General features: G+C 42.6%; 15 non-coding genes across 15 annotated transcripts; 7 read left to right on the forward strand and 8 right to left on the reverse strand.

Annotated features, from left to right (window-relative positions):
* Window positions 1-10,190: 10,190 nt before the first annotated feature.
* Window positions 10,191-10,262, forward strand: TRNAK-UUU (transfer RNA lysine (anticodon UUU)). Its single transcript has one exon. It is a non-coding gene; the product is annotated as a tRNA-Lys (tRNA).
* Window positions 10,263-10,341: 79 nt separating this feature from the next.
* Window positions 10,342-10,413, forward strand: TRNAE-UUC (transfer RNA glutamic acid (anticodon UUC)). The gene has a single exon. It is a non-coding gene; the product is annotated as a tRNA-Glu (tRNA).
* A 380-nt stretch (window positions 10,414-10,793) lies between these two features.
* On the forward strand, window positions 10,794-10,865 carry TRNAE-UUC (transfer RNA glutamic acid (anticodon UUC)). Its single transcript has one exon. It is a non-coding gene; the product is annotated as a tRNA-Glu (tRNA).
* Window positions 10,866-11,237: 372 nt separating this feature from the next.
* TRNAE-UUC (transfer RNA glutamic acid (anticodon UUC)) lies at window positions 11,238-11,309 on the forward strand. The gene has a single exon. It is a non-coding gene; the product is annotated as a tRNA-Glu (tRNA).
* Window positions 11,310-11,690: 381 nt separating this feature from the next.
* TRNAE-UUC (transfer RNA glutamic acid (anticodon UUC)) lies at window positions 11,691-11,762 on the forward strand. The gene has a single exon. It is a non-coding gene; the product is annotated as a tRNA-Glu (tRNA).
* Window positions 11,763-12,446: 684 nt separating this feature from the next.
* TRNAE-UUC (transfer RNA glutamic acid (anticodon UUC)) lies at window positions 12,447-12,518 on the forward strand. Its single transcript has one exon. It is a non-coding gene; the product is annotated as a tRNA-Glu (tRNA).
* Window positions 12,519-12,873: 355 nt separating this feature from the next.
* Window positions 12,874-12,945, forward strand: TRNAE-CUC (transfer RNA glutamic acid (anticodon CUC)). Its single transcript has one exon. It is a non-coding gene; the product is annotated as a tRNA-Glu (tRNA).
* A 4,648-nt stretch (window positions 12,946-17,593) lies between these two features.
* On the reverse strand, window positions 17,594-17,665 carry TRNAE-UUC (transfer RNA glutamic acid (anticodon UUC)). The gene has a single exon. It is a non-coding gene; the product is annotated as a tRNA-Glu (tRNA).
* A 79-nt stretch (window positions 17,666-17,744) lies between these two features.
* On the reverse strand, window positions 17,745-17,816 carry TRNAE-UUC (transfer RNA glutamic acid (anticodon UUC)). The gene has a single exon. It is a non-coding gene; the product is annotated as a tRNA-Glu (tRNA).
* Window positions 17,817-18,046: 230 nt separating this feature from the next.
* On the reverse strand, window positions 18,047-18,118 carry TRNAE-UUC (transfer RNA glutamic acid (anticodon UUC)). Its single transcript has one exon. It is a non-coding gene; the product is annotated as a tRNA-Glu (tRNA).
* A 1,137-nt stretch (window positions 18,119-19,255) lies between these two features.
* On the reverse strand, window positions 19,256-19,327 carry TRNAE-UUC (transfer RNA glutamic acid (anticodon UUC)). The gene has a single exon. It is a non-coding gene; the product is annotated as a tRNA-Glu (tRNA).
* A 79-nt stretch (window positions 19,328-19,406) lies between these two features.
* Window positions 19,407-19,478, reverse strand: TRNAE-UUC (transfer RNA glutamic acid (anticodon UUC)). Its single transcript has one exon. It is a non-coding gene; the product is annotated as a tRNA-Glu (tRNA).
* A 230-nt stretch (window positions 19,479-19,708) lies between these two features.
* Window positions 19,709-19,780, reverse strand: TRNAE-UUC (transfer RNA glutamic acid (anticodon UUC)). Its single transcript has one exon. It is a non-coding gene; the product is annotated as a tRNA-Glu (tRNA).
* Window positions 19,781-20,615: 835 nt separating this feature from the next.
* TRNAE-CUC (transfer RNA glutamic acid (anticodon CUC)) lies at window positions 20,616-20,687 on the reverse strand. The gene has a single exon. It is a non-coding gene; the product is annotated as a tRNA-Glu (tRNA).
* Window positions 20,688-21,646: 959 nt separating this feature from the next.
* Window positions 21,647-21,718, reverse strand: TRNAE-UUC (transfer RNA glutamic acid (anticodon UUC)). The gene has a single exon. It is a non-coding gene; the product is annotated as a tRNA-Glu (tRNA).
* Window positions 21,719-23,832: the final 2,114 nt, after the last annotated feature.

A 23,832-nucleotide genomic window follows, 5' to 3' on the forward strand; every position in this document is an offset into this window, starting at 1 on the left:
CATCAGTGAAAACGACGATGTACTTGGCTCCACTCATCGACGTTACTCTCATCGGGCCGCATACGTCAGAGTGTACTATTTCCAGGACATGCGAGGTGCGGCTATCTTCAGGTTTCGGGAACGGCTCCTTCGATTGCTTTCCATTGATACAGATTTGGCAGATTCCCAGACTCCCATCTTTTTCAATGTTGAGTCCCGTAGCCAAATTCTTCCGGGCCATTTCCTTTAAACTTCTCTCGTTCAAGTGACCGAGTAGGAAATGCCAGTTCTCCAGGTTGCTTCTAGGCTTTATTTCCGATTGCACTGCACGGACCGATTCTTCAGCCTTTCTCAGGAAATAAAGGTCTCCAACTCTGTCAGCAACTGCATTCACTTCCCCGGTTGCCGTCTTAATCCAGGCCTGCGACTTCTTGAATGTGACCTCACATCCTTTGTCTGTCATCTTGGCAATGGATAGGAGATTTGTTCTTAAATCCGGGACATGAAAGGCTCGTTCCAGGCGAAGAATTCGATTGTCGCTGCCATTCGTTGCGGGTACTTTTACTTCGCCAACACCTCGTATCTTCGTTGACTCTGCAGTGGCCAGGTTTAAAGATTTCGTGGTCTCTTCGAAATGATTGAAGCAATCTCTGTTAGATGTCATATGTGAGGTGGCTTCGCTGTCCAGGCACCAGGAATCGTGATCAGCCTTCAGGTGCAATGCGAATTCTTCCTCGGCCAAATTTTCTGCCAGTACATGATGGGCGTTTTCCTTCTTTCTGGTTCTTATGCCTGAACCATGGTTTCTGTCGGGGCAATCAGCTACCTTGTGGCCGGGTTTCCTGCATCCATGACACTTGTACTTGAAGGTCGTGCTTCCTCGTCCACGTGAACCTCTTCCTCTACCCCTACTGCCCATCATCGCATTCTGCACGGGTTCGTCTTCTTTAGATTGCTTGGGGTCCGATTCCTCCAGGATCTTTATTTTCAAGGCTTGCGGATCAGGTAACGCATCCCTGGACTCTATTGCGCACCGGAAGTTCTCGTACGATTCTGGTAGACTGTATAACAACACAATGGCCAGTAGGTCGTCGTTTACAGCTACTCCCATGTCAGCCAACTTGTCTACTGCGTCGAAGAATTCTCGGACGTGATCCCGGACATCTTCTCCCTCCTTCATTTTCTTGAGGGTCAGTTTCTTCAGCAGCGTGGCTTTCCGGGCAGGTCCACTGGACTGGTAGATGGATTCGAGTTTCTGCCATTGTTCCCGTGAGGTGATGCAATTCTTTACTTGCTTTAACTCCGACGGGCTGATCGACAAGATTAGGTCCGCTCTTGCCTTCCGATCATTACTGTCCCAGGTAGCGACCGCCTGGGCGTTGCCTTCCGTTCCCCGTACCAGAGTTGGCCTTGTTGAAGTTCCATCTACGTACTCCCAGAGATCGTTCTTTTGAAGCAGGGCTTCCACTTGCATTTTCCAGGTATCATAATTATCCTTAGTTAACGTCTCGATTCGTCCCAGGTGATTTCCGGCCATTCTATGTCTGACTCCGCACCTTAAAGGATAATCTTCCCGGCGTTGAACTTCTTATGACTTCTAAACCTTTGCGCAGTGGAAGCGTGCTGGGCCCATAACCTGTTGTTATTTGACGCAAGAACGACTCTGGGTTTAACTGGTTATAAACTCTTTATTAATTTAATTTAGAACATTAGTATTAATATCCGGGAACAATACACTGAACTGATATCCGAGAACAGATAACTTGGAACTGATCAACTGTGAACTGACGACTGAGAACTGATAACTGTTATCGGAATGTTATCCGGTTATATAGTTAAGGCATCGCGATAAAAAATAAAGATTACAAGAATGACCGCGATGCATAAAAAACACAAGTATAGAAAATATAATCTGGATATAGATAAAAAACAACCGGTATTATCTGTAATTTACAACAACAACCGAAGCTGAAAATAGAGTATATACATAATAAGCTGCTGTCGGAGATAGGGGAGTTGCCTATCCTATAGCGTGAAAACAAATTTCCTCGCGCGCATTCTTTATCCAAAACAGAAGGTTGAAATTTGGCAAAGAGTTTCCTGAGACCCCGTGAATGGTATCCGTAATTCTAAAACTCCCACAAGTGTTCTTTCAGTGGTTGAACTTATTTTTTCCCTTGAAATGAATGAAAGTCAACGAATTAATTAGAAATAGTCCAATGCCTGATCTATTGCACTACCGGATTGCTGAAGTGTTTCGGATTATATTGATACTAGCCGTTACCCGCGGCGTCGCTCGCGTGTAATAAGAACCTCCATCTAAAATGATATAAAGAATGTGTAGATTTTACTGATGACTAATATTTTTGTAGCACCCTAGGAGCGAAGGCACTCGGCACAGTCCGTCAGCCCGTCGGGATATTTTTTATTACTTTTCACGCGGACATTATTCCATAAAGATGGGTTTTTAAGTTTTTGGCTGCCATTTAAAAAGATGGCAACAAATCGAACCCAAAATACCATTCAACCTGTCTATAGGTTAAAGGAAACCATTGTACCAGAAGCGCATGACATACGAAGTGATTTTCTAGACTCTTTGGTAGACCCGTCTCATACGGAAAGATTTTTATTTGAGTCGGCACTAGCCACCTATGGGGGGATACTGACAAAAACTGCATCGATTTATTAGGGTTGCCGTCTGGCGAGAATAAGGGGAACTATTTCTAGGCGGTGAGATACGCCTATTGGCTGAAATGTTTTGGCTGCTCCTACAAACGCCACCCGAACCCCACCCGCTTGGATTTCTCGGCGCGAGAGGAAAAATAGTGTTGGAAAGGGGGCTGACATTTTCCCCCCCTTGATGGTAAAAGCTTTCCGTATAAGACGGCCGCTATGTTATGCATAATAGAAAATCACTTCGTATGTCATGCGCTTCTGATTGTACTAAATATTTGTGAAATCGTTTAAAACGCGCGGACTTTATTGCATAGAGAATATTTTCTTACATTTCTGGGCGCCATTTTAAAAGATAGCGAAAAATCGAACCCGAAAGACCATTCAGCCCGTCTATAGGTTAAAGCAAACCAGTGTACTAAATATTTGTGAAATCGGTTGAAACGCGTGTACTTAATTGCATAGAGAATATTTTTTACATTTCTGGGCGCCATTTTTTAAGATGGCGGCGGATTGAAAAAATCTTTCTTAGTACGCGCCTACTACTTATGAGTAACGTTCCTGCAAATTTTCAGCCTTCTAGGGCAAGCGGTTTGGGCTGGGCGTTGATTATCAGTCAGTCTGTCATTCAGTCAGTCAGTCAGTCAGTCAGGACTTTGATTTATATAGATATAGATTGTATTTTTTCTATGATGGGGATAATTATCGGGGGATTTTTCACTTTTCTCGGATAGGGTTAACAACCGGGGATTGGGGATTTTGTACAATTTCAGTAATGGGAGATTATGCCTGGGGTTCTTTGTCTTGGACAGGGTTGGCAAAAATTAAGTTTTTTTTAAAAAAAACAAAAGTTGTGTTTTTTATTGTTTAAAACACGATTTTTTGTTTTAAACTGTTTTTTAAACAAGTAGAAAAAAACAGTAAAAAAACACAAAAAAAAACTAGTTTTAAACATGTTTAAATCACTCTTCCAGATCTAATAGTCTATATCGCGGCTCTCCATTTAAGCCACTACTCCCGCCAGCGCGAGGCGCTTATTTTCACAACCTACTTGATTAAAAAAAGGTCTTGGTTTGGACCAAGACAGAAAAAACAAACGATAAGAGTGACGTTTATCAATTGACTGAAGTCCCGATATTGCAATTTTTCTTTATTTATTTTAATTTAATCCTTAATCAATATTTAATTCAATCAACTGATTTAACAGTTAGTCGATTTATTCCCTCCAAATTGATTGAAAAAACTACAAATTTATGCATTTTCAAGAACAAATTAGATTTTCCGAAATTATTTTATGATATTAATTATTTTGAGCGTTCAATATTGAATAACTTTAGAATTTCAAGGTGTAAGAAATTGTCCGTGTGGAATTAGAACCAGGGACCACTTGAACCCTAAGCAAGTATTATACACCTAGACCAACGAACCACGAAACGTATTGAGAAGTAAAACACGAAAATAAAAATACTCCTAAATTTATAATATGAAGCTCTAAGACGCGACCTTCCGGGATTTAACCTGGTACCACTCGCAACCAGCGCGAGTATCATACCCCTAGACCAACGTACAACGAACATGTACTGCAAAGTCAAACAGGAAAATCAAGAGCTCCTAAAATTTAGAATTTGCAGGTGTAAGAAAGGGTCCTTGTCAGGGTTGGCAAAAACTTAGTTAAAAAAATTTGTGTTTTTATTGTTTATAACACGATTTAAAGTTAGATTTTCGGAAAACATTTTATCATGAAATTAATTATTTAAAAGGGAGTACGTGTTGAGGGTACAATATTGAATATTTGAAAAATTCTACTGACTGTTTAAAAAAGAGCAAACGATCTTTTCAAAAGGAAAATATAATTTTTATAATAGCGGATACAAAATGAGTGTGATGCGTAAATTTGTACATTTCACCCCTAATGTCTAAATGCCTGATTTCTTTTGTGGCCACTATTCAGTCATTTCCGCTTCCGTACTTCCAAGTTTCTTGGTCAGAACTCATCATACAATTGAAACTTCACCACCCCTTACTTATTTGTAGGCGCTCATGTTTTCCGTTTTCGGATTAGGCGTATTAATTTTAGCACTGTCAAAGGCCTGGCTTTATAGATTACGCGTAATCTTTTTAGAACAGTAAAATGTACCAACAGTGTAGAGAAACCACATAGGAAAAATGTTATTGCTTTGCTTTAAGTAGATGACAAAATAAGTTATCCTTAATCATATTTTTGAATATCAGTCTTCAATACAGATTGGTAATGGATAAAACAACTGGTATGGTCTCCAAACAATTAAACACACATTTGAAACAGTCGAATAATTGGAAGGTTTTGACTGGAGCTAATTATTTCTATTATTAAATCTTTTCGCTCATTTTCAAATAAAAAAGAGTTAAAAATATTCGAAATTTTTCTCCATAAAAAAACATGTTTTAAACTTTTTGTTTAAAACGTTTTTAACAAATTAAAGTTTTTTTTCATGGCCGTTTAAAACAAGTTTTAAACCAAAGTTTAAAACAATTTGTTTAAAACTTGCCAACCCTGCCTAGATAACAAATTTATATTTTTTATTACTACTATAGACCTAGGCCTAATAGGCCTAGGCCTATTATAACAACTTTTTTTTTATACTGGAATGTACATGTCGGGTCTTCGCGAGATTCCTCCGCTTCTTGTAACTTGGTGACTATATCCCGTGAGTGTTTGACCTTCTTGGTTCTGTTGTTGTGTTCTTTGTGCTGCCGGATGCTTGACTCCCGTGGATGTCTGGTTACGTTGTTGTGTGGGGCTCGTGTTAGCGTGGTTTGTTGACATTGGTAGCCGGAATGTCATTGTTGGTTCTATTTTCCGTTTTGGTTTGGCGTTTTGTGGATGTCCCTGAACAGCTTGTTTTCGAGGTCCTTTAATTGTACGTGACGTTTCTTGAGTCCTTCGTAGATGCAGTCTCGTTCTTCTGTATAGACGTCCGTTCTCAGATCGTATTATGTAAGAGTCATTGTGTTTGTCCTTTTGCGTTACGATGGCAGGAACCCAATGCCTTGGTGCTGCTAGATAACGAACAGCATCGCCGTCGTTGAGCGGTGGTAGCTGTTTGTGTGGACGCAACGATGCCTGTCGTATCATAGTGTGCCGTCTTTCTTCTAATGCTTTTGAAATCCCCCGCGTCGGATAATTTGGTTGAAGTGCGGCCTGGTTCGTAGTAAGTGATGTTCGCAGTCTCCGGCCCATTAATATCTCCGCCGGTGAGGGTAGGTCCTGCTTCGGTGTTGACCTGTATTCTAGCAGGACATGGTTAAGATCCTTACCAGCTTGTAGTGCTTTAACTAGAGAGTTTTTTATCGTTTGGACTGTTCTTTCCGCCAATCCATTTGTTTGAGGGTGATATGGACTGGAAGTTACGGGTTCGATGCCCCATTCATCCAGGAAATATTTGAGCTGTGTCGCGTTATATGGCGGGCCGTTGTCACTAATTAGTTTCTGCGGGATTCCATGGCGAGCGATCTGTGGTGCCAAGAATGTTATGACTGCGCTCGCTGTTGTATGTAATTCTTGAACTTCGACAAATTTTGAATAGTAGTCAATCAGCAAGATATAGGTACGACCCTTGAGGTGAAATAGGTCCGTTCCGATTGTATTCCACGGTCCATCTGGCGTTGGTAGTGGTTGTATTGGAATGGCTGTGTTTTTTCGATCGTAAGTTCTGCAGATGGTACATTGTTGTATGTAGTCCTTTATGTCCTTGGACATGTTTGGCCAAAATACATGTATCCGAGCTTTTGCTTGACAGGCGTTAGTTCCTTGATGCGTTGTATGAATCTGTTTCAAGGTATAGTCTCGTAGCGTCTCCGGTACTACCAGGCGGTCACCTCTGTACAAAAGCTGGTTATTTGTGTGCAGTTCTTCTCGTATTGCCCAGAATTGCTCGACAGCTTTGATTGTGATTCGCTTTCTGTTTGGTGGCCAGCCTTCGATGGTGTACCTGATCACCGTCTGCAGAACTTCGTCCTTGATGGTTTCGGTACGAAACTTCTCTTCCCTGTCGTCCGACATCACCGTCAGGCTGTGAACTGTGGCATTAGGTCCTTCTAGGAAACTGGTGTGAAAGCTTGAGTCGGGCAGTGATGCCCGTGATAAAGTGTCCGCCACGTAGAGTTTTGAGCCGGGAACATATACGAGGGTAAGATCATACCGAGCCAGGCGGAGCGTCAGACGTTGCAATCTGGGGGACATGGGGTTGAATGGCTTCTTTAATATGGCAAGCAGTGGTCGATGGTCCGTTTGGATGGTGATCGGAGTCGTGGCGATGTAAAAGTGAAAACGTTCACAAGCAAATAAAATTGCTAAAAGTTCCTTTTCAATCTGGGCGTAACGTATTTGAGTGTTGTTAAACGTCATTGATGCGTATTCTATTGGATGGCTATTCTGAAGTAGAACAGCTCCTACTCCGTGTTGGCTTGCGTCGACTGATAGAATACATGGAGTCCTGGGGTTGTAGAGCTGCAACACGGGCGCTGAGGAGATCGCTCTCTTGACGTCATCGTATATTTCTTGTAGGTTTTCGTCCCAATAGTACACTACGTTTGATCTCAGGAGCTCTCGTAATGGAGATGTGCGTTCCGAATATGCCGGCACGAACTTCGCAAGGTAGTTAACCATTCCCAAGAAACGTTGGAGCGATTTTTTGTCTGGTGGAGGTGGGAGTTCCAGTATCGCTTTGACCTTCGCTGATTCAGGTTGTAGACCTTCGTTGCTTACTATGTGCCCAAGGTACTTTATTGTTGGGACGGCTAACTGCATCTTCGAAGTACTGAAAGTGAGACCGACTTCGCGAGCTCTTCTGAGTACACTGACGAGTGCGTTGTTATGTGCCTCGATATCTGGTCCGTGAATGACAAAGTCGTCTGTCGATATTCTTACGTTTGGTATGTGTCCAAAGATCTCTTGCATTACTTGCTGGAATAATTGGGACGCTGTAGATATTCCGTATGGCAGGCGTTTAAAGCGATATCTCCCGAACGGCGTAGAGAATGTACACAACCGTGAGCTGGATTTTGTTAACTGTATTTGCCAAATGGCGCTTTGTGCGTCAAGTACCGTGAAGTACCTCGATCCTGACAGGTCTGCATATATTTCCTGCGTTGTAGGCATTTGGAACTCCATTCTGAGAAGCGCTGGATTTAGGTTTCGAGGGTCGATGCAGATTCTGACCTTGATCTTCTGGTCATTTTGGGCTGACGTGTCCTTTATCACCACCACCATCGGATGTACCCAGCTGGATGGCTCCTTCACTTCTTCTATTACTCCATTTTGCATCATGCGTTGTAGTTCTTCCAGCACCACTCCACGGAGGTGGATTGGTATGCGCCGAGGTGGACATATGGTGGGGATTACGTGTGGCTTGACACGGAGTTCATGTTTGCCAGGAAGCTTGCCAATCTTGTTGAACACGTCCTTGTATTCTTCTATTATTTCCTTTGTCTGACGCTGTACTAGCTGATCTTCTGATTCCGTTCTTTTAGGTTTGATCAAAGCGTCTAAGGGCCAGTGCGCTTGGGGTGCTATTTCAGTTGAAACGTTGTCTGCTTGGGATGTCGTCATCTGCGTGTTATACGGTGATCGAGTGATCAGTCCAAGGGCTCTGGAAAGTTTGCCGCTCAAGATTGGAGTCGCATTCATGGGAATCACGTAGAAAGGGCTATACGCTGTTGCTTCTTGTGACGAGACTGGAAGATACACTAGGCCTATGACTGTTACTTCATGTCCGGAGTAGGCACGTATGTAATGAATTGGTTTGCTAAAGGGTGGAGCTTCTGGTAAACGTCGGTATTGTTCATTAGTTATTACATTGACTTGTGATCCCGGGTCGATTTTGAACGTGATGTCTAGGCTCGCAACCTTTACGGTGGTTCTCCAAATATTGTCCTCCTCTTGTTTCTGATAGTTGTCCGTTGTTGTTGTGTCCAACGTGAGAGAGTTGAGAAATAGTGGTTCGAATGGATCGTTATGTTCATCCAGTGGTATTGGGATATGATCTTGGGTGAGAGGCATTTCATCGAGGGTGCGTACGGAGCGGCAAGTGGAAGCCCAATGATTCATGCCGCCACACGATCGGCATTGTGATCCGTCAGCAGGGCAGTAGTTATATCTGTGTCGTTGTCCACAGCGGGTGCATCGTTGCTGGTCGTTTGACATGCGATCCCGGTTGCCCAGTGATCGAGCCCTTGGTCGGTAGGATGGTTGATGCGTAGATCCGCGAGTTTCGCTGGCTGCCCGTGTTCTGTACTGTTTTGTGAAGGGTCTTCTCTGGTGCAGACTCCTTGGCCGGTGAGGATCATATTGGATGGCATCGAGAGTACTGGCGCTATCGTATGGTGCGCCTGGGCTTGTATTGGCAATGTGGTGGAGGTGTTCCGTCGTTGTCTCTTCGGCTTGGCAGATAGACACAGCTTCATCCAGGGATAAATCATCAATTAAGAGCATTTTCTTACGGGCGTCGGGTGATCTCGTTCCTATGAGGATAATAGTTGCCAATATAGAGTCCTGCAGGGCTCCGAGAGCGCAAGTTGGTGCAAGAACTTTTAAGGCTGTGAAGTACTGATCAAACGTTTGGTTCTGGGCTTGTTTCATAGTGAAGAGGCGGTATCGCGAGTAGTTGACGCTTTTGTATGGCTTGTAGTAATTGTCGAAGGCGGAGAAGATATTTTCGAGCGGAGTCTTGGTCGCATCGTTACCGATCGTGAGAGTTTTGAAAATGCGTATACCATCGGTGCCCAAGACGTGTAAGAAGACATTTTTTTGGTACGTGGCATCCTCGGCGTCGAGTTTCGAGGCTACCGAGAAGTACGAGTATCGTTCCTTATATTCCTCCCAGGCCAAAGCTGGGGAATCGCCCGGTGTGAATGGTTCCGGTGGACGGAGAGAAGCCATCGTCTGGTAATTGCGGCGTAGACGTTGATTACTGAGAGTAAATGTTTACTTCTGACACCATGTTATAGGTGTGTTTAAAAGAATACTTATTTCAACTAGGATAGTTATTTATTAATACTTCGACCTGCTATGCGCGATTACAATTTTAACTCTGCCGTACAAGATTATGCGTAGCCTTTTATATCCGATTATCAATAGGCCTAGATAACAAATTTATATTTTTTATTACTACTATAGACCTAGGCCTATTATAACATTTTGAAGAATAGACTTAAGGACATAGGTTTTTGAATAGAATTAAGACTTGGTTAAGCAAGTCCGATATGGTCTAGTGCGTAGGATATCTGGCTTTCACCCAGAAGGCCCGGGTTCGATTCCAGGTATCGGAGCGAGTGCTTTTGTACCGGTTTTGAAGAATAAATTTAAAAACACATTTATAGGAATAATATCTAGGGTTGCTCAAACCAGTCAGGTATGGTATAGTGGCTAGGATATCTGGCTCTCACCCAGAAGGCCCGGGTTCGATTCTCGGTATCGGAGCGAGTCCTTTTGTACCGGTTTTGAAGAATAGACTTAAGGATATAGGTTTTTGTATAGAATTAAGACTTGGTTAAGCAAGTCCGATATGGTCTAGTGGCTAGGATATCTGGCTTTTACCCAGAAGGCCCGGGTTCGATTCCCGGTATCGGAGACTGTGCTTTGTACCGCTTTTAAAGAATAAATTTAAAGACACATTTATAGGAATAATATCTAGGGTTTGCTCAAACCTGTCCGATATGGTCTAGTGGCTAGGATATCTGGCTTTCACCCAGAAGGCCCGGGTTCGATTCCCGGTATCGGAGCGAGTGCTTTTGTACCGGTTATGAAGAATAGACTTAAGGATATGAGTTTATGAATAGAATTAAGACTTGGTTGAGAAGTTCGATATGGTCTAGTGGCTAGGATATCTGGGTCTCACCTTGAAGGCCTGGGTTCGTTTCCTGGTATCGGAGAGAGTGCTTTTGTACCGGTTTTGAAGAATAGACTTAAGGATATAGGTTTTTGAATAGAATTAAAACTTGGTTAAGGAAGACCGATATGGTCTTGCGGCTAGGATATCTGGCTTTCACCCAAAAGGTCCGGGTTCGATTCCCGTTACCGGAGCGAGTGCTTTTGTACTGTTTTTGAAGAATAGACTTAAGGATATGAGTTTATCAATAGAATTAAGACTTGGTTGAGCAAGTCCGATATGGTCTAGTGGCTAAGATATCTGGCTTTCACCCAAAAGGCCCGGGTTCGATTCCCGGTATCGGAGACTGTGCTTTGTACCGGTTTTGAAGAATAAATTTAAAAACACATTTATAGGAATAATATCTAGGGTTGCTCAAACCAGTCAGGTATGGTATAGTGGCTAGGATATCTGGCTCTCACCCAGAAGGCCCGGGTTCGATTCTCGGTATCGGAGCGAGTCCTTTTGTACCGGTTTTGAAGAATAGACTTAAGGATATAGGTTTTTGTATAGAATTAAGACTTGGTTAAGCAAGTCCGATATGGTCTCTGGCTAGGATTTCTGGCTTTCTCGAAGAAGGCCCGGGTTCGATTCTCGGTATTGGAGCGAGTGCTTTCGTACCGGTTTTGAAGAATCGACTATAGGTTTTTGAATAGAATTAAGACTTGGTTAATCAAGTCCGATATGGTCTAGTGGCTAGGATATCTGGCTTTCACCCAGAAGGCCCGGGTTCGATTCCAGGTATCGGAGCGAGTGCTTTTGTACCGGTTTTGAAGAATAAATTTAAAAACACATTTATGGGAATAATATCTAGGGTTGCTCAAACCAGTCCGGTATGGTATAGTGGTAAGGATATCTGGCTCTCACCCAGAAGGCCGGGGTTCAATTCCAAGTCTCGGAGCTAGTGCTTGTGTACCTGTTTTGAAGAATAGCCTTAAGGATATAGGTTTATGAATAGAATTAAAAGTTGGATAAGGAAGACCGATATGGTCTTGCGGCTAGGATATCTGGCTTTCACCCAGAAGGCCCGGGTTCGATTCTCGGTATCGGAGCGAGTGCTCTTGTACCGGTTTTGAAGAATAGACTTAAGGATATAGGTTTTTGAATAGAATTAAGACTTGGTTAAGCAAGTCCGATATGGTCTAGTGGCTAGGATATCTGGCTTTCACCCAGAAGGCCCGGGTTCGATTCCCGGTATCGGAGACAGTGCTTTTGTAACACTTTTTAAAGAATAAATTTAAAGACACATATATAGGAATAATATCTAGGGTCGCTCAAACCAGTCCGGTATGGTCTAGGGGCTAGGATATTTGGCTCTCAAACAGAAGGCCGGGGTTCAATTCCCGGTATCGGAGCTAGTGCTTTTGTACCGGTTTTGAAGAATAGCCTTAAGGATATAGGTTTATGAATAGAATTAAAACCTGGATAAGGAAGACCGATATGGTCTAGTGGCTAGGATATCTGGCTCTCACCCAGAAGGCCGGGGTTCGATTCTCGGTATCGGAGCGAGTGCTTTCGTACCGGTTTTGAAGAATAGACTTAAGGATATAGGTTTTTGAATAGAATTAAGACTTGGTTAAGCAAGGCCGATATGGTCTAGTGGCTAGGATATTTGGCTCTCAAACAGAAGGCCGGGGTTCAATACCCGGTATCGGAGCTAGTGCTTTTGTACCGGTTTTGAAGAATAGCCTTAAGGATATAGGTTTATGAATAGAATTAAAAGTTGGTTAAGGAAGACCGATATGGTCTTGCGGTTAGGATATGTGGCTTTCACCCAGAATGCCCGGGTTCGATTCTCGGTATCGGAGCGATTGCTTTTGTACCGGTTCTGAAGAATAGACTTAAGGATATATGTTTTTGAATAGAATTAAGACTTGGTTATGCAAGTCCGATATGGTCTAGTGGCTAGGATATCTGGCTTTCACCCAGAAGGCCCGGGTTCGATTCCCGGTATCGGAGACAGTGGTTTTGTAACGCTTTTAAAGAATAAATTTAAAGACACATTTATGGGAATAATATCTAGGGTCGCTCAAACCAGTCCGGTATGGTCTAGGGGCTAGGATATTTGGCTCTCAAACAGAAGGCCGGGGTTCAATTCCCGGTATCGGAGCTAGTGCTTTTGTACCGGTTTTGAAGAATAGACTTAAGGATATAGGTTTATGAATAGAAATAAAAGTTGGTTAAGGAAGACCGATATGGTCTTGCGGCTAGGATATCTGGCTTTCACATAGAAGGCCCGGGTTCGATTCCCGGTATCGCAGCGAGTGCTTTTGTACCGCTTTTCAAGAATAGATTTAAGACTTGGTTGAGCTACTCCGATATGGTCTAGTGGCTAGGATATCTGGCTCTCACCCAGAAGGCCCGGGTTCGATTCCCGGTTTCGGAGCGAGTGCTTTTGTACCGGTTTTGAAGAATAGACTTAAGGATATAGGTTTAAGAATAGAATTAAAACTTGGTTAAGGAAGACCGATATGGTCTAGTGGCAAGGATACCTGGCTTTCACCCAGAATGCCCGGGTTCGATGCTCGGTATCGGAGCGAGTGCTTTTGCACCGTTTTTGAAGAATAAACTTAAGGATATAGGTTTATGAATAGAATTAAGGCTTGGTTTAGCAAGTCCGATATGGTCTAGTGGCTAGGATATCTGGCTCTCACCCGAAAGGCCCGGGTTCGATTCCAGGTATCGGAGCGAGTGCTTTTTGTACCGCTTTTCAAGAATATACTTAAGGATATAGGTTTATGAATAGAATTAAGACTTGGTTGAGTCCGATATGGTCTAGTGGCTAGGATACCTGGCTTTAGAAGATCGTTGTTTGCTTTCGCGGGGTGCGGTTGTTTCTTTTCGCTCTCTGTGTTTGTTGCGTTTTACGGTTTCCTTTTTCGGAGGTCCTTTCTTCGCCTTGTTAGTCGGTTTTTTGCGGCGTATTTTGTTGGCTGTTTTTGATTTTACGGATTTCGGCTTTCGCCCGCGAAGCCTCGGTCTCGAGGGTTTCCTTCGGAGAGTCCTCCATCATGGAGGCGCTTCGACGAAGCGTCGTCTTTGTTTGTATGGTGCAAACCACTGCTGTTGTTGTTGCTGCCGTTAAAAAATCATTTGGTCTTGATGCCATTTCGTCTGTGGTTCCTGGTACTGAAGGTTACTTTATTACGTTTTTGTCGGAGGAAGATGCTGAAGAGTGTGTCAAAGCTGGGGTGGAAATCATGAAACGTCCTGTGTCCTGCTGAATCAGTCGTCTCGAGAACGGTAATTTTTAAAATACATGGTTTGCTTGAATTCGTGTCCGATGATGCCGTGGTTGCGAAATCGGTCTCCCTTGGTTGCGAAATCAAGGGGGAGGTCGTTTGGCGTAAAATTCATGGATTGTATCTTGGTGAGCGTTGCGTACGCGTGGTTTTGCCCAAGGGGGATTCATCACTTCCGTACGGCTTGAAAATCGCGGATGTTCTCGGGCGCGAAACCTTTTATCGCGTTCGCCATGAGGCGCAAAATCGGGTTTATAACGGGTGTCTCGCTGAAGGTCACATTTACAAAAGTTGTCCGTGCAATGTTTGTCGTCGATGTGAGACACACGGTCATCTTGCCCGTCACTGCCCAGAGACGTTGGGTCAGGTAGCTATCGGTTCTGAACGCGATGTCGTGCTCCAGTCCGAAGTCTCTCCAGTCCGCGATGGGGAAGGCTTGCCCCCTGCTCCCATGTCCGATGGAGTTGCTGATGCGGAGATTCCTAACGTCACCGTTGCCATTTCTGGCCATCATGGCCAGAATCTCAGTTCTAGTGAGGATATGCTCGTCGATGGTGACCCCGATGCGGAAGTTAACCCTTTTGAGTCAGAGAGGGAGGCAATCGGGGAACTAAACATTCTCTTGGTTCCACCTCTGACTTGTCGCAGAAACGTCCCCAGTTCCTGAGGAAACAGAATCCGAATCTGGCTAACGCTCGTGGGTTTACTCCGAATATACCGCCGGACCCTTCACAGACAAAGTAGGGTGCATGGTTGTCAAAATAGCTACTTTAAATGTTCATGGTTTACGCGACGTTGGTAAGATGGCTTTATTTGTCGAATTCATTGAGGACATGGACATTGTTTTTTTACAAGGAACGCATTGGAATGCGTCGCATGTCGCTGCCTTTAAATTGTTATTTTTTTGGTCAATTGTTTTTTCTCTCATGATCTTGTGGGTGGCTTTCGGGGGGTCTCTATCTTGTTTTCTCAAAAATTGGCTATACGGATCTTGAATGTTACTCAAATAATTTCCGGTCGGGCTTTATTGGTTACTACCGAGTTTCTACCTCTCCGAGTGACGTATGTCACGGAGAGGTTCTAATTTCGACGAGTCTGTGTGTATGTGTGTCTGTCTGTGTGTCTGACTGTCCGTTGTTACACCCACGTGACCGCGTTCGCAGTTTGCAAATCGGAGCAAACGTGTATTCAATTTCCAGACGAATTTACAGTCCCGGAAATTGTACTTCACTTACAGGCCATTACTCCATTGCCTGTCTCACAACTCTGTTCATTTGTGCAGCCCCCAAGGACACCAGTCTGAACTTACTGGCTCCTAAACACTACCATCTTCTAGTCTATCGCCCATTCCACATGGACACCAGTCTGTACTTACTGGCTTCTAAACACCACCACCTTCTCGTCTTTGTCCATTCCACAGGGACACCAGTCTGTCCACATGGCTTCTAACACCACCATCTTCTTGGTCTTTGTTTTTGTCCATCCCACATGGACACCAGTCTTCTAACACCACCATCTTCTGGTCTTTGTTGTTATCCATCCCACATGGACACCAGTCTGTACACCTGGCTTCTAACACCACCATCATCCTTAAGCTTAAGACATACGCGGCGATCGGCTAGGGTTACGAGAAACGTCTAGCCTTCCAATGGAGGGGTCTTTCTCCAAGGTTCACGCAATTGCGATGTACTTATCTACAGCTGCGATTCGAATCCTTTATATACTACCTATTTGAGTAAGGCGAAACAACAGTCATATCCTTCAATTCAAACGTCAATATTAGTCAAGTCTCTCAAGGTTGTTTAATTATTCTTTTTTAAAACGATGAAACGCGCAATAAGGCGAACAACTAACGAAGAAAATATTAATTATATTTATTTTAATATTTAAGATAATCTCTTTTCTCAATTCAAAATTAATACGGAAAGAGTTAAAAAGCAGTCCATACTTTTGTCTGTGTGTGTCTGTCCGTTGTCACACTAGTGCGCCGAGTTAGCAGTTCGCTTTGTTTTGATGTGTTAAGAAATCCTACAGAACCTTAATATTCACTTTTTCCATAATATAAAGTGAATATGTGGAAATCTTTATCGTAATTACGATGCATTTAGTCCTTTTGTAGCTTTAAAGCCAGGGTTGGCAAAAATCCGGATTTTTCTTGAAAAAGCCACTGGTATGGTTTTTTGCTGGTTTAAACCGGATTTTATTGGATTTAACTGGCTTTTTTTAAACTACTCTATAGTGCTTAATTTTAGCACTTCTTTTTACATTTAGCGCGCTAGTTGTCTTCTGCTAGGCCGTCTAATTGAGAATCATTTTTATTGTACATAAAAGTTGATAAAACTATAGACATTTCCTTTAGAGATGAGTAGGGCCCCTGATTTAATCAGGATTTTTCTATCCAACCCGACCCATATCGGGTCGGAAAATCCTAGGTCGGGTTGGGTGAGAAAATTACTTAAAATGTTTTGCTGGTCAGGTCGGGTAGGGTTATCATTCCGTCTACCCGGGTAGACATTTTTATTATCTTCAATAGGGCAGGGTTGGGCCCGGGTTGGCTTTTTTGTGATCTTCAATAGGGCAGCTAGGGTCGGGCCCGGGTAGACTTTTTTGTGATCTTCAATAGGGCAGGGTCTGATAAAGATTTTTCTAAATGCGGGGTCCGACCCAACAATATAGCGTTGCGAAAAATTCAACTCAGTCTCAAGAGTTTCGGGTGGGCAGTGGGAGGAGGGCGCGTCAAACCAACCCACAACATATGGGAATCGACCATTTCGATGAAATAAAGAGGTAAAGACATGTGGGTCAAACGTTTCCTTCCATCTCACTTTATGGTGCCTGCGCTGTACTCCTTTATTATATTATGGTTTAATTCTGGTCGATAAAACCGGACTGGATACCAGCGTGCCAACCCTGATTCCGGGTGAAAGCCACATATCCTAGCCGCAAGACCATATCGGTCTTCCTTAACCAAGTTTTAATTCTATTCAAAAACCTATATCCTTAAGTCTATTCTTCAAAACCGGTACAAAAGCACTCTCTCCGATACCAGGAATAGAACCCGGGCCTTCTAGGTGAGACCCAGATATCCTAGCCACTAGACCATATCGGACTTGCTCAACCAAGTCTTAATTCTATTCATAAACTCATATCCTTAAGTCTATTCTTCATAACCGGTACAAAAGCACTCGCTGCGATACCGGGTATCGAACCCGGGCCTTCTGGGTGAAAGCCAGATATCCTAGCCACTAGACCATATCGGACTGCTTTGTGCAAACCCTAGATATTATTCCTATAAATATGTCTTTAAATTTATTCTTTAAAAGCGGTACAAAGCACAGTCTCCGATACCGGGAATCGAACCCGGGCCTTCCGGGTGAAAGCCAGATATCCTAGCCGCAAGACCATATCGGTCTTCCTTAACCAAGTTTTAATTCTATTCAAAAACCTATATCCTCAAGTCTATTCTTCAAAACCGGTACAAAAGCACTCTCTCCGATACCAGGAAACGAACCCAGGCCTTCTAGGTGAGACCCAGATATCCTAGCCACTAGACCATATCGGACTTGCTCAACCAAGTCTTAATTCTATTCATAAACTCATATCCTTAAGTCTATTCTTCATAACCGGTAGAAAAGCACTCGCTCCGATACCGGGAATCGAACACGGGCCTTCTGCGTGAAAGCCAGATATCCAAGCCACTAGACCATATCGGACTGGTTTGAGCAACCCCTAGATATTATTCCTATAAATAAGTCTTTAAATTTATTCTTTAAAAGCGGTACAAAGCACAGTCTCCGATACCGGGAATCGAACCCGGGCCTTCTGGGTGAAAACCAGATATCCTAGCCACTAGACCATATCGGACTGGTTTGAGCAAACCCTGATATTATTCCTATAAATGTGTCTTTAAATTTATTCTTTAAAAGCGGGACAAAAGCACAGTCTCCGATACCGGGAATCGAACCCGGGCCTTCTGGGTGAAAGCCAGATATCCTAGCCACTAGACCATATCGGTCTTCCTTAACCAAGTTTTAATTCTATTCATAAACCCATATCCTTAAGTCTATTCTTCATAACCGGTACAAAAGCACTCGCTCCGATACCGAGAATCGAACCCGGGCCTTCTAAGTGAAAGCCAGATATCCCAGCCACTAGACCATATCGGACTGGTTTGTGCGACTCCTAGATATTATTCCTATAAATATGTCTTTAAATTTATTCTTTAAAAGCGGTACAAATCACAGTCTCCGACACCGGGAATCGAACCCGGGCCTTCTGGGTGAAAGCCAGATATCCTAGCCAGTAGACCATATCGGACTGTTTTGAGCAAACCCTAGATATTATTCCTATAAATGTGTCTTTAAATTTATTCTTTAAAAGTAGTACAAAAGCACTGTCTCCGATACCGGGAATTGAACTCGGGCCTTCTGGGTGAAAGCCAGATATCCTAGCCACTAGACCATAACGGACTTGCTCAACCAAGTCTTAATTCTATTAATAAACTTATATCCTTAAGTCTTTTCTTCAAAACCGGTACAAAAACACTCGCTCCGATACCGAGAATCGAACCCAGGCCTTCCGGGTGAAAGCCAGATATCCTAGCCGCAAGAGCATATCGGTCTTCCTTAACCAAGTTTTAATTCTATTCAAAAACCTATATCCTTAAGTCTATTCTTCAAAACCGGTACAAAAGCACTCTCTCCGATACCAGGAATAGAACCCGGGCCTTCTAGGTGAGACCCAGATATCCTAGCCACTAGACCATATCGGACTTGCTCAACCAAGTCTTAATTCTATTCATAAACTCATATCCTTAAGTCTATTCTTCATAACCGGTACAAAAGCACTCGCTGCGATACCGGGTATCGAACCCGGGCCTTCTGGGTGAAAGCCAGATATCCTAGCCACTAGACCATATCGGACTGCTTTGTGCAAACCCTAGATATTATTCCTATAAATATGTCTTTAAATTTATTCTTTAAAAGCGGTACAAAGCACAGTCTCCGATACCGGGAATCGAACCCGGGCCTTCCGGGTGAAAGCCAGATATCCTAGCCGCAAGACCATATCGGTCTTCCTTAACCAAGTTTTAATTCTATTCAAAAACCTATATCCTCAAGTCTATTCTTCAAAACCGGTACAAAAGCACTCTCTCCGATACCAGGAAACGAACCCAGGCCTTCTAGGTGAGACCCAGATATCCTAGCCACTAGACCATATCGGACTTGCTCAACCAAGTCTTAATTCTATTCATAAACTCATATCCTTAAGTCTATTCTTCATAACCGGTAGAAAAGCACTCGCTCCGATACCGGGAATCGAACACGGGCCTTCTGCGTGAAAGCCAGATATCCAAGCCACTAGACCATATCGGACTAGTTTGAGCAACCCCTAGATATTATTCCTATAAATAAGTCTTTAAATTTATTCTTTAAAAGCGGTACAAAGCACAGTCTCCGATACCGGGAATCGAACCCGGGCCTTCTGGGTGAAAACCAGATATCCTAGCCACTAGACCATATCGGACTGGTTTAAGCAAACCCTGATATTATTCCTATAAATGTGTCTTTAAATTTATTCTTTAAAAGCGGGACAAAAGCACAGTCTCCGATACCGGGAATCGAACCCGGGCCTTCTGGGTGAAAGCCAGATATCCTAGCCACTAGACCATATCGGTCTTCCTTAACCAAGTTTTAATTCTATTCATAAACCCATATCCTTAAGTCTATTCTTCATAACCGGTACAAAAGCACTCGCTCCGATACCGAGAATCGAACCCGGGCCTTCTAAGTGAAAGCCAGATATCCCAGCCACTAGACCATATCGGACTGGTTTGTGCGACTCCTAGATATTATTCCTATAAATATGTCTTTAAATTTATTCTTTAAAAGCGGTACAAATCACAGTCTCCGACACCGGGAATCGAACCCGGGCCTTCTGGGTGAAAGCCAGATATCCTAGCCAGTAGACCATATCGGACTGTTTTGAGCAAACCCTAGATATTATTCCTATAAATGTGTCTTTAAATTTATTCTTTAAAAGTAGTACAAAAGCACTGTCTCCGATACCGGGAATTGAACTCGGGCCTTCTGGGTGAAAGCCAGATATCCTAGCCACTAGACCATAACGGACTTGCTCAACCAAGTCTTAATTCTATTAATAAACTTATATCCTTAAGTCTTTTCTTCAAAACCGGTACAAAAACACTCGCTCCGATACCGAGAATCGAACCCAGGCCTTCCGGGTGAAAGCCAGATATCCTAGCCGCAAGAGCATATCGTTCTTCCTTAACCAAGTTTTAATTCTATTCATAAACCTATATCCTTAAGGCTATTTTTCAAAACCGGTACAAAAGCACTAGCTCCGATACCGGGAATTGAACCCCGGCCTTCTTGGTGATAGCCAGATATTCTAGCCACTAGACCATATCGGACTGGTTTGAGCAACCCCTAGATATTATTCCTATAAATATGTCTTTAAATTTATTCTTTAAAAGCGGTACAAAGCACAGTCTTCGATACCGGGAATCGAACACGGGCCTTCTGGGTGAAAACCAGATATCCTAGCCACTAGACCATATCGGACTGGTTTGAGCAAACCCTGATATTATTCCTATAAATGTGTCTTTAAATTTATTCTTTAAAAGCGGTACAAAAGCACTGTCTGCGATACCTGGAATCGAACCCGGGCCTTCTGGGCGAAAGCCAGATATCCTAGCCACTAGACCATATCGGTCTTCCTTAACCAAGTTTTAATTCTATTAATAAACCAATATCCTTAAGTCTATTCTTCAAAACCGGTACAAAAGCACTCGCTCCGAAACCGGGAATCGAACCCGGGCCTTCTGGGTGAGAGCCAGATATCCTAGCCACTAGACCATATCGGATTAGCTCAAACAAGTCTTAAATCTATTCTTGAAAAGCGGTACAAAAGCACTCGCTGCGATACCGGGAATCGAACCCGGGCCTTCTGGGTGAAAACCAGATATCCTAGCCACTAGACCATATCGGACTGGTTTGAGCAAACCCTAGATATTATTCCATAAATGTGTCTTTAAATTTATTCTTTAAAAGCAGTACAAAAGCACTGTCTCCGCTACCGGGAATTGAATCCGGGCCTTCTGGGTGAAAGCCAGATATCCTAGCCACTAGACCATAACGGACTTGCTCAACCGAGTCTTAATTCTATTAATAAACTTATATCCTTAAGTTTATTCTTCAAAAACGGTACAAAAGCACTCGCTCCGGTATCGGGAATCGAACCCGGGCCTTTTGGGTGAAAGCCAGATATCCTGGCCACTAGACCATATCGGACTTGCTTAACCAAGTCTTAATTCTATTCAAAAACCTATATCCTTAAGTCTTTTCTTCAAAACCGGTACAAAAACACTCGCTCCGATACCGGGTATTGAACCCCGGCCTTCTGGGTGAGAGCCAGATATTCTAGCCACTACACCATATCGGAATGGTTTGAGCAACCCTGGATATTATTCCTATAAATATCTCTTTAATTTTAATCTTTAAAAGCGGTATAAAGCACAGTCTCCGACACCGGGAATCGAACCCGGGCCTTCTGGGTGAAAACCAGATATACTAGCTACTAGACCATATCGGACTGGTTTGAGCAAACCCTAGATATTATTCCATAAATGTGTCTTTAAATTTATTCTTTAAAAGCAGTACAAAAGCACTGTCTCCGATACCGGGAATCGAACCCGGGCCTTTTGGGTGAAAGCCAGATATCCTAGCCACTGGAGCATATCGGACTGGTTTGATCAAACCCTAGATATTATTCCTATAAATGTGTCTTTAAATTTATTCTTTAAAAGCAGTACAAAAGCACTGTCTCCGATACCGGGAATTGAACCCGGGCCTTCTGGGTGAAAGCCAGATATCCTAGCCACTAGACCATAACGGACAGATGTTCCCCGTAAGCCTAGTCGATCGCCGCGTAAATCTTAACCCTTTCGATGATAATGGATTGGAAGCACACTTGATCCACCTTACCATGAGATTTTTATATGAGTTTTAAAACACCTCAGCCTTTCCATTTTGAACTGCTTTTTATTGATCTTCAAAGCGAATGAGCCAGAATGTGAAGCCTGATAGATTTCATGATTTTCAAGGGACCAAAACTCGCGTTCTACGCATCGAAGTTTCATCTCGATTCGTTTTTCCTAATTTAGAATTACTTTGCTAGGCTATAATGGAGTTCAAACTGTAATAGCTATATTATTTTATTTTTAATATGATGTCAAAGCGAAAAAAAGCTAAGGGCAGACACCTGTCATTGGCTGAGGGTTGGGCTTTAAATCAAACAGCCAAAACGGTTAGATTTACATTTTCCAATTTTTAGCTAGGTGTAGTTGCGATGGTGTTTTATCTGTTTGTGTGTGTTTGTAGCTAGGTATCATACAGACTTTGGCCAGTGGTACACGAAACACAAGCGTGGATAGAAACCGATTAAGGAAAGATCCAGGATCACCTTGGAGCTCGTAATGTGAAAAAAATTGCGAAAGCAAGTACATTAGAGCTATGATATGAGTTTAAAGCAGTTTTCCTGACTTCGGATGAACGGAAAACATGTTAAGAAAAAATCCTCTTCAGGCTCTTAGAAGTATTGTGAAAGAAACAATACTGTTATCGTCAAAGCATTCTCCCTGTTATATTGCGACAACCCTCAAATTTTAGTTTAATTTGATGAACAGCTGTATTGAAGCCGATAGATTTCAGAGCTTTTGAGACTAAAATATTTTCTTTTTACTCTGCTTTTGGGGTTAGCGAAGGATAATTGGGAATACGGGCAAGGTAGCTAGAATGAGAGATTCAGTTTCAGGCGGAAAAAGCACTATCTATAAAGGCTGGGTTGGTGTATATGTCGCCAATTGCGAAGCCTTGTCCACTCGACTCAATTCATTACTCTAAAAGATCTGACACTTTCACGCCAATGCAACGAACATAACATGCAAATAACATTGTAGGAAATGTACATAGTTGGTGATTATTTATTACGTGCTCATCACGTGTATTTTTCGAAAGATGTTCTAACTTCGCAATTTGACTTACGGCGACAAACCGATTTCTTTAAAATTAAATAAATTTATATTCCATTGTTTTAAGAATGAAAAATATAATTTTCTTAAGGCTAAAACAATTTTTTAATGAAAATGTTGTGGACAGCACTGTTTCATAGTTGGTTGCTAAGAGCAACGAAAACTTGTTAAAATAAGTCCATTAAGCAAACGTTTGCGAAACATTGTCACAATATTTTAATCATGTCATTGGAGCGTTCATTTTAATCTAAAATGCTTTTAAAAGAGTCTATTAGTGTATAGCGAATAATCTTGGAGGAGGAAAGTTTGATTCAGGAGTAGCAGAGTGGGGAGCCTTTTGTTGCTGTTTAAAAATACGAGAATGCTTTTCGCGGTTGGGCAGCCACCTCTCGGTGGAAATATGTAAGTAAACTAGTCCTGAATTATAGAAGTTCTTTTTGATACAACCAAGTGACACCTAAAACGTATGCTCAACCTAAAATCGGCGCTCTAAAAGTTGATTTTACGTCCACGCATAGGAAGGGTCTCTCGTGTTAGCCAAATAGAGTATTTTTCTCCAGAATCAAACTTTCCTCCTCTAAGGGAGAATGATTTTGTCTGGAAATAAATGACGATTTAACCTCAAAAGCAAAGCAACTGGACGTAAACAGACGCGTCCATAATAATAACGAGCTCTCTCAGTGACCATTTACCCAAAAGATAGAGGCGAACGCGTTCTAAAATTGAAGGCATTTCGTACAAACAGTATTATCGACTCGCATTGATTCCTTTAAGAGTGTAAAATATTGCTTGAAAATATTAGATCATTTAGTATTGACTGTAATAACGGACTGTAGGTTTGATTTGAAGTTACTCTAAAAATGTCAAGATCCCATTAGCGTTGCAAACTTTAAGAATAGAGTGTTTTATATATTTTAAATTAAAATACTTTATCGAATTACAAATGGGCGTTTTAAACAAGTACGCTTAACGAGGTACG

The sequence above is a fragment of the Phalangium opilio genome, unplaced genomic scaffold, assembly GCF_054372755.1.
Source record: "Phalangium opilio isolate 3A_F unplaced genomic scaffold, DU_Popi_V2 ptg000523l_1, whole genome shotgun sequence".
In the NCBI taxonomy this organism is placed as follows: domain Eukaryota; kingdom Metazoa; phylum Arthropoda; class Arachnida; order Opiliones; family Phalangiidae; genus Phalangium; species Phalangium opilio.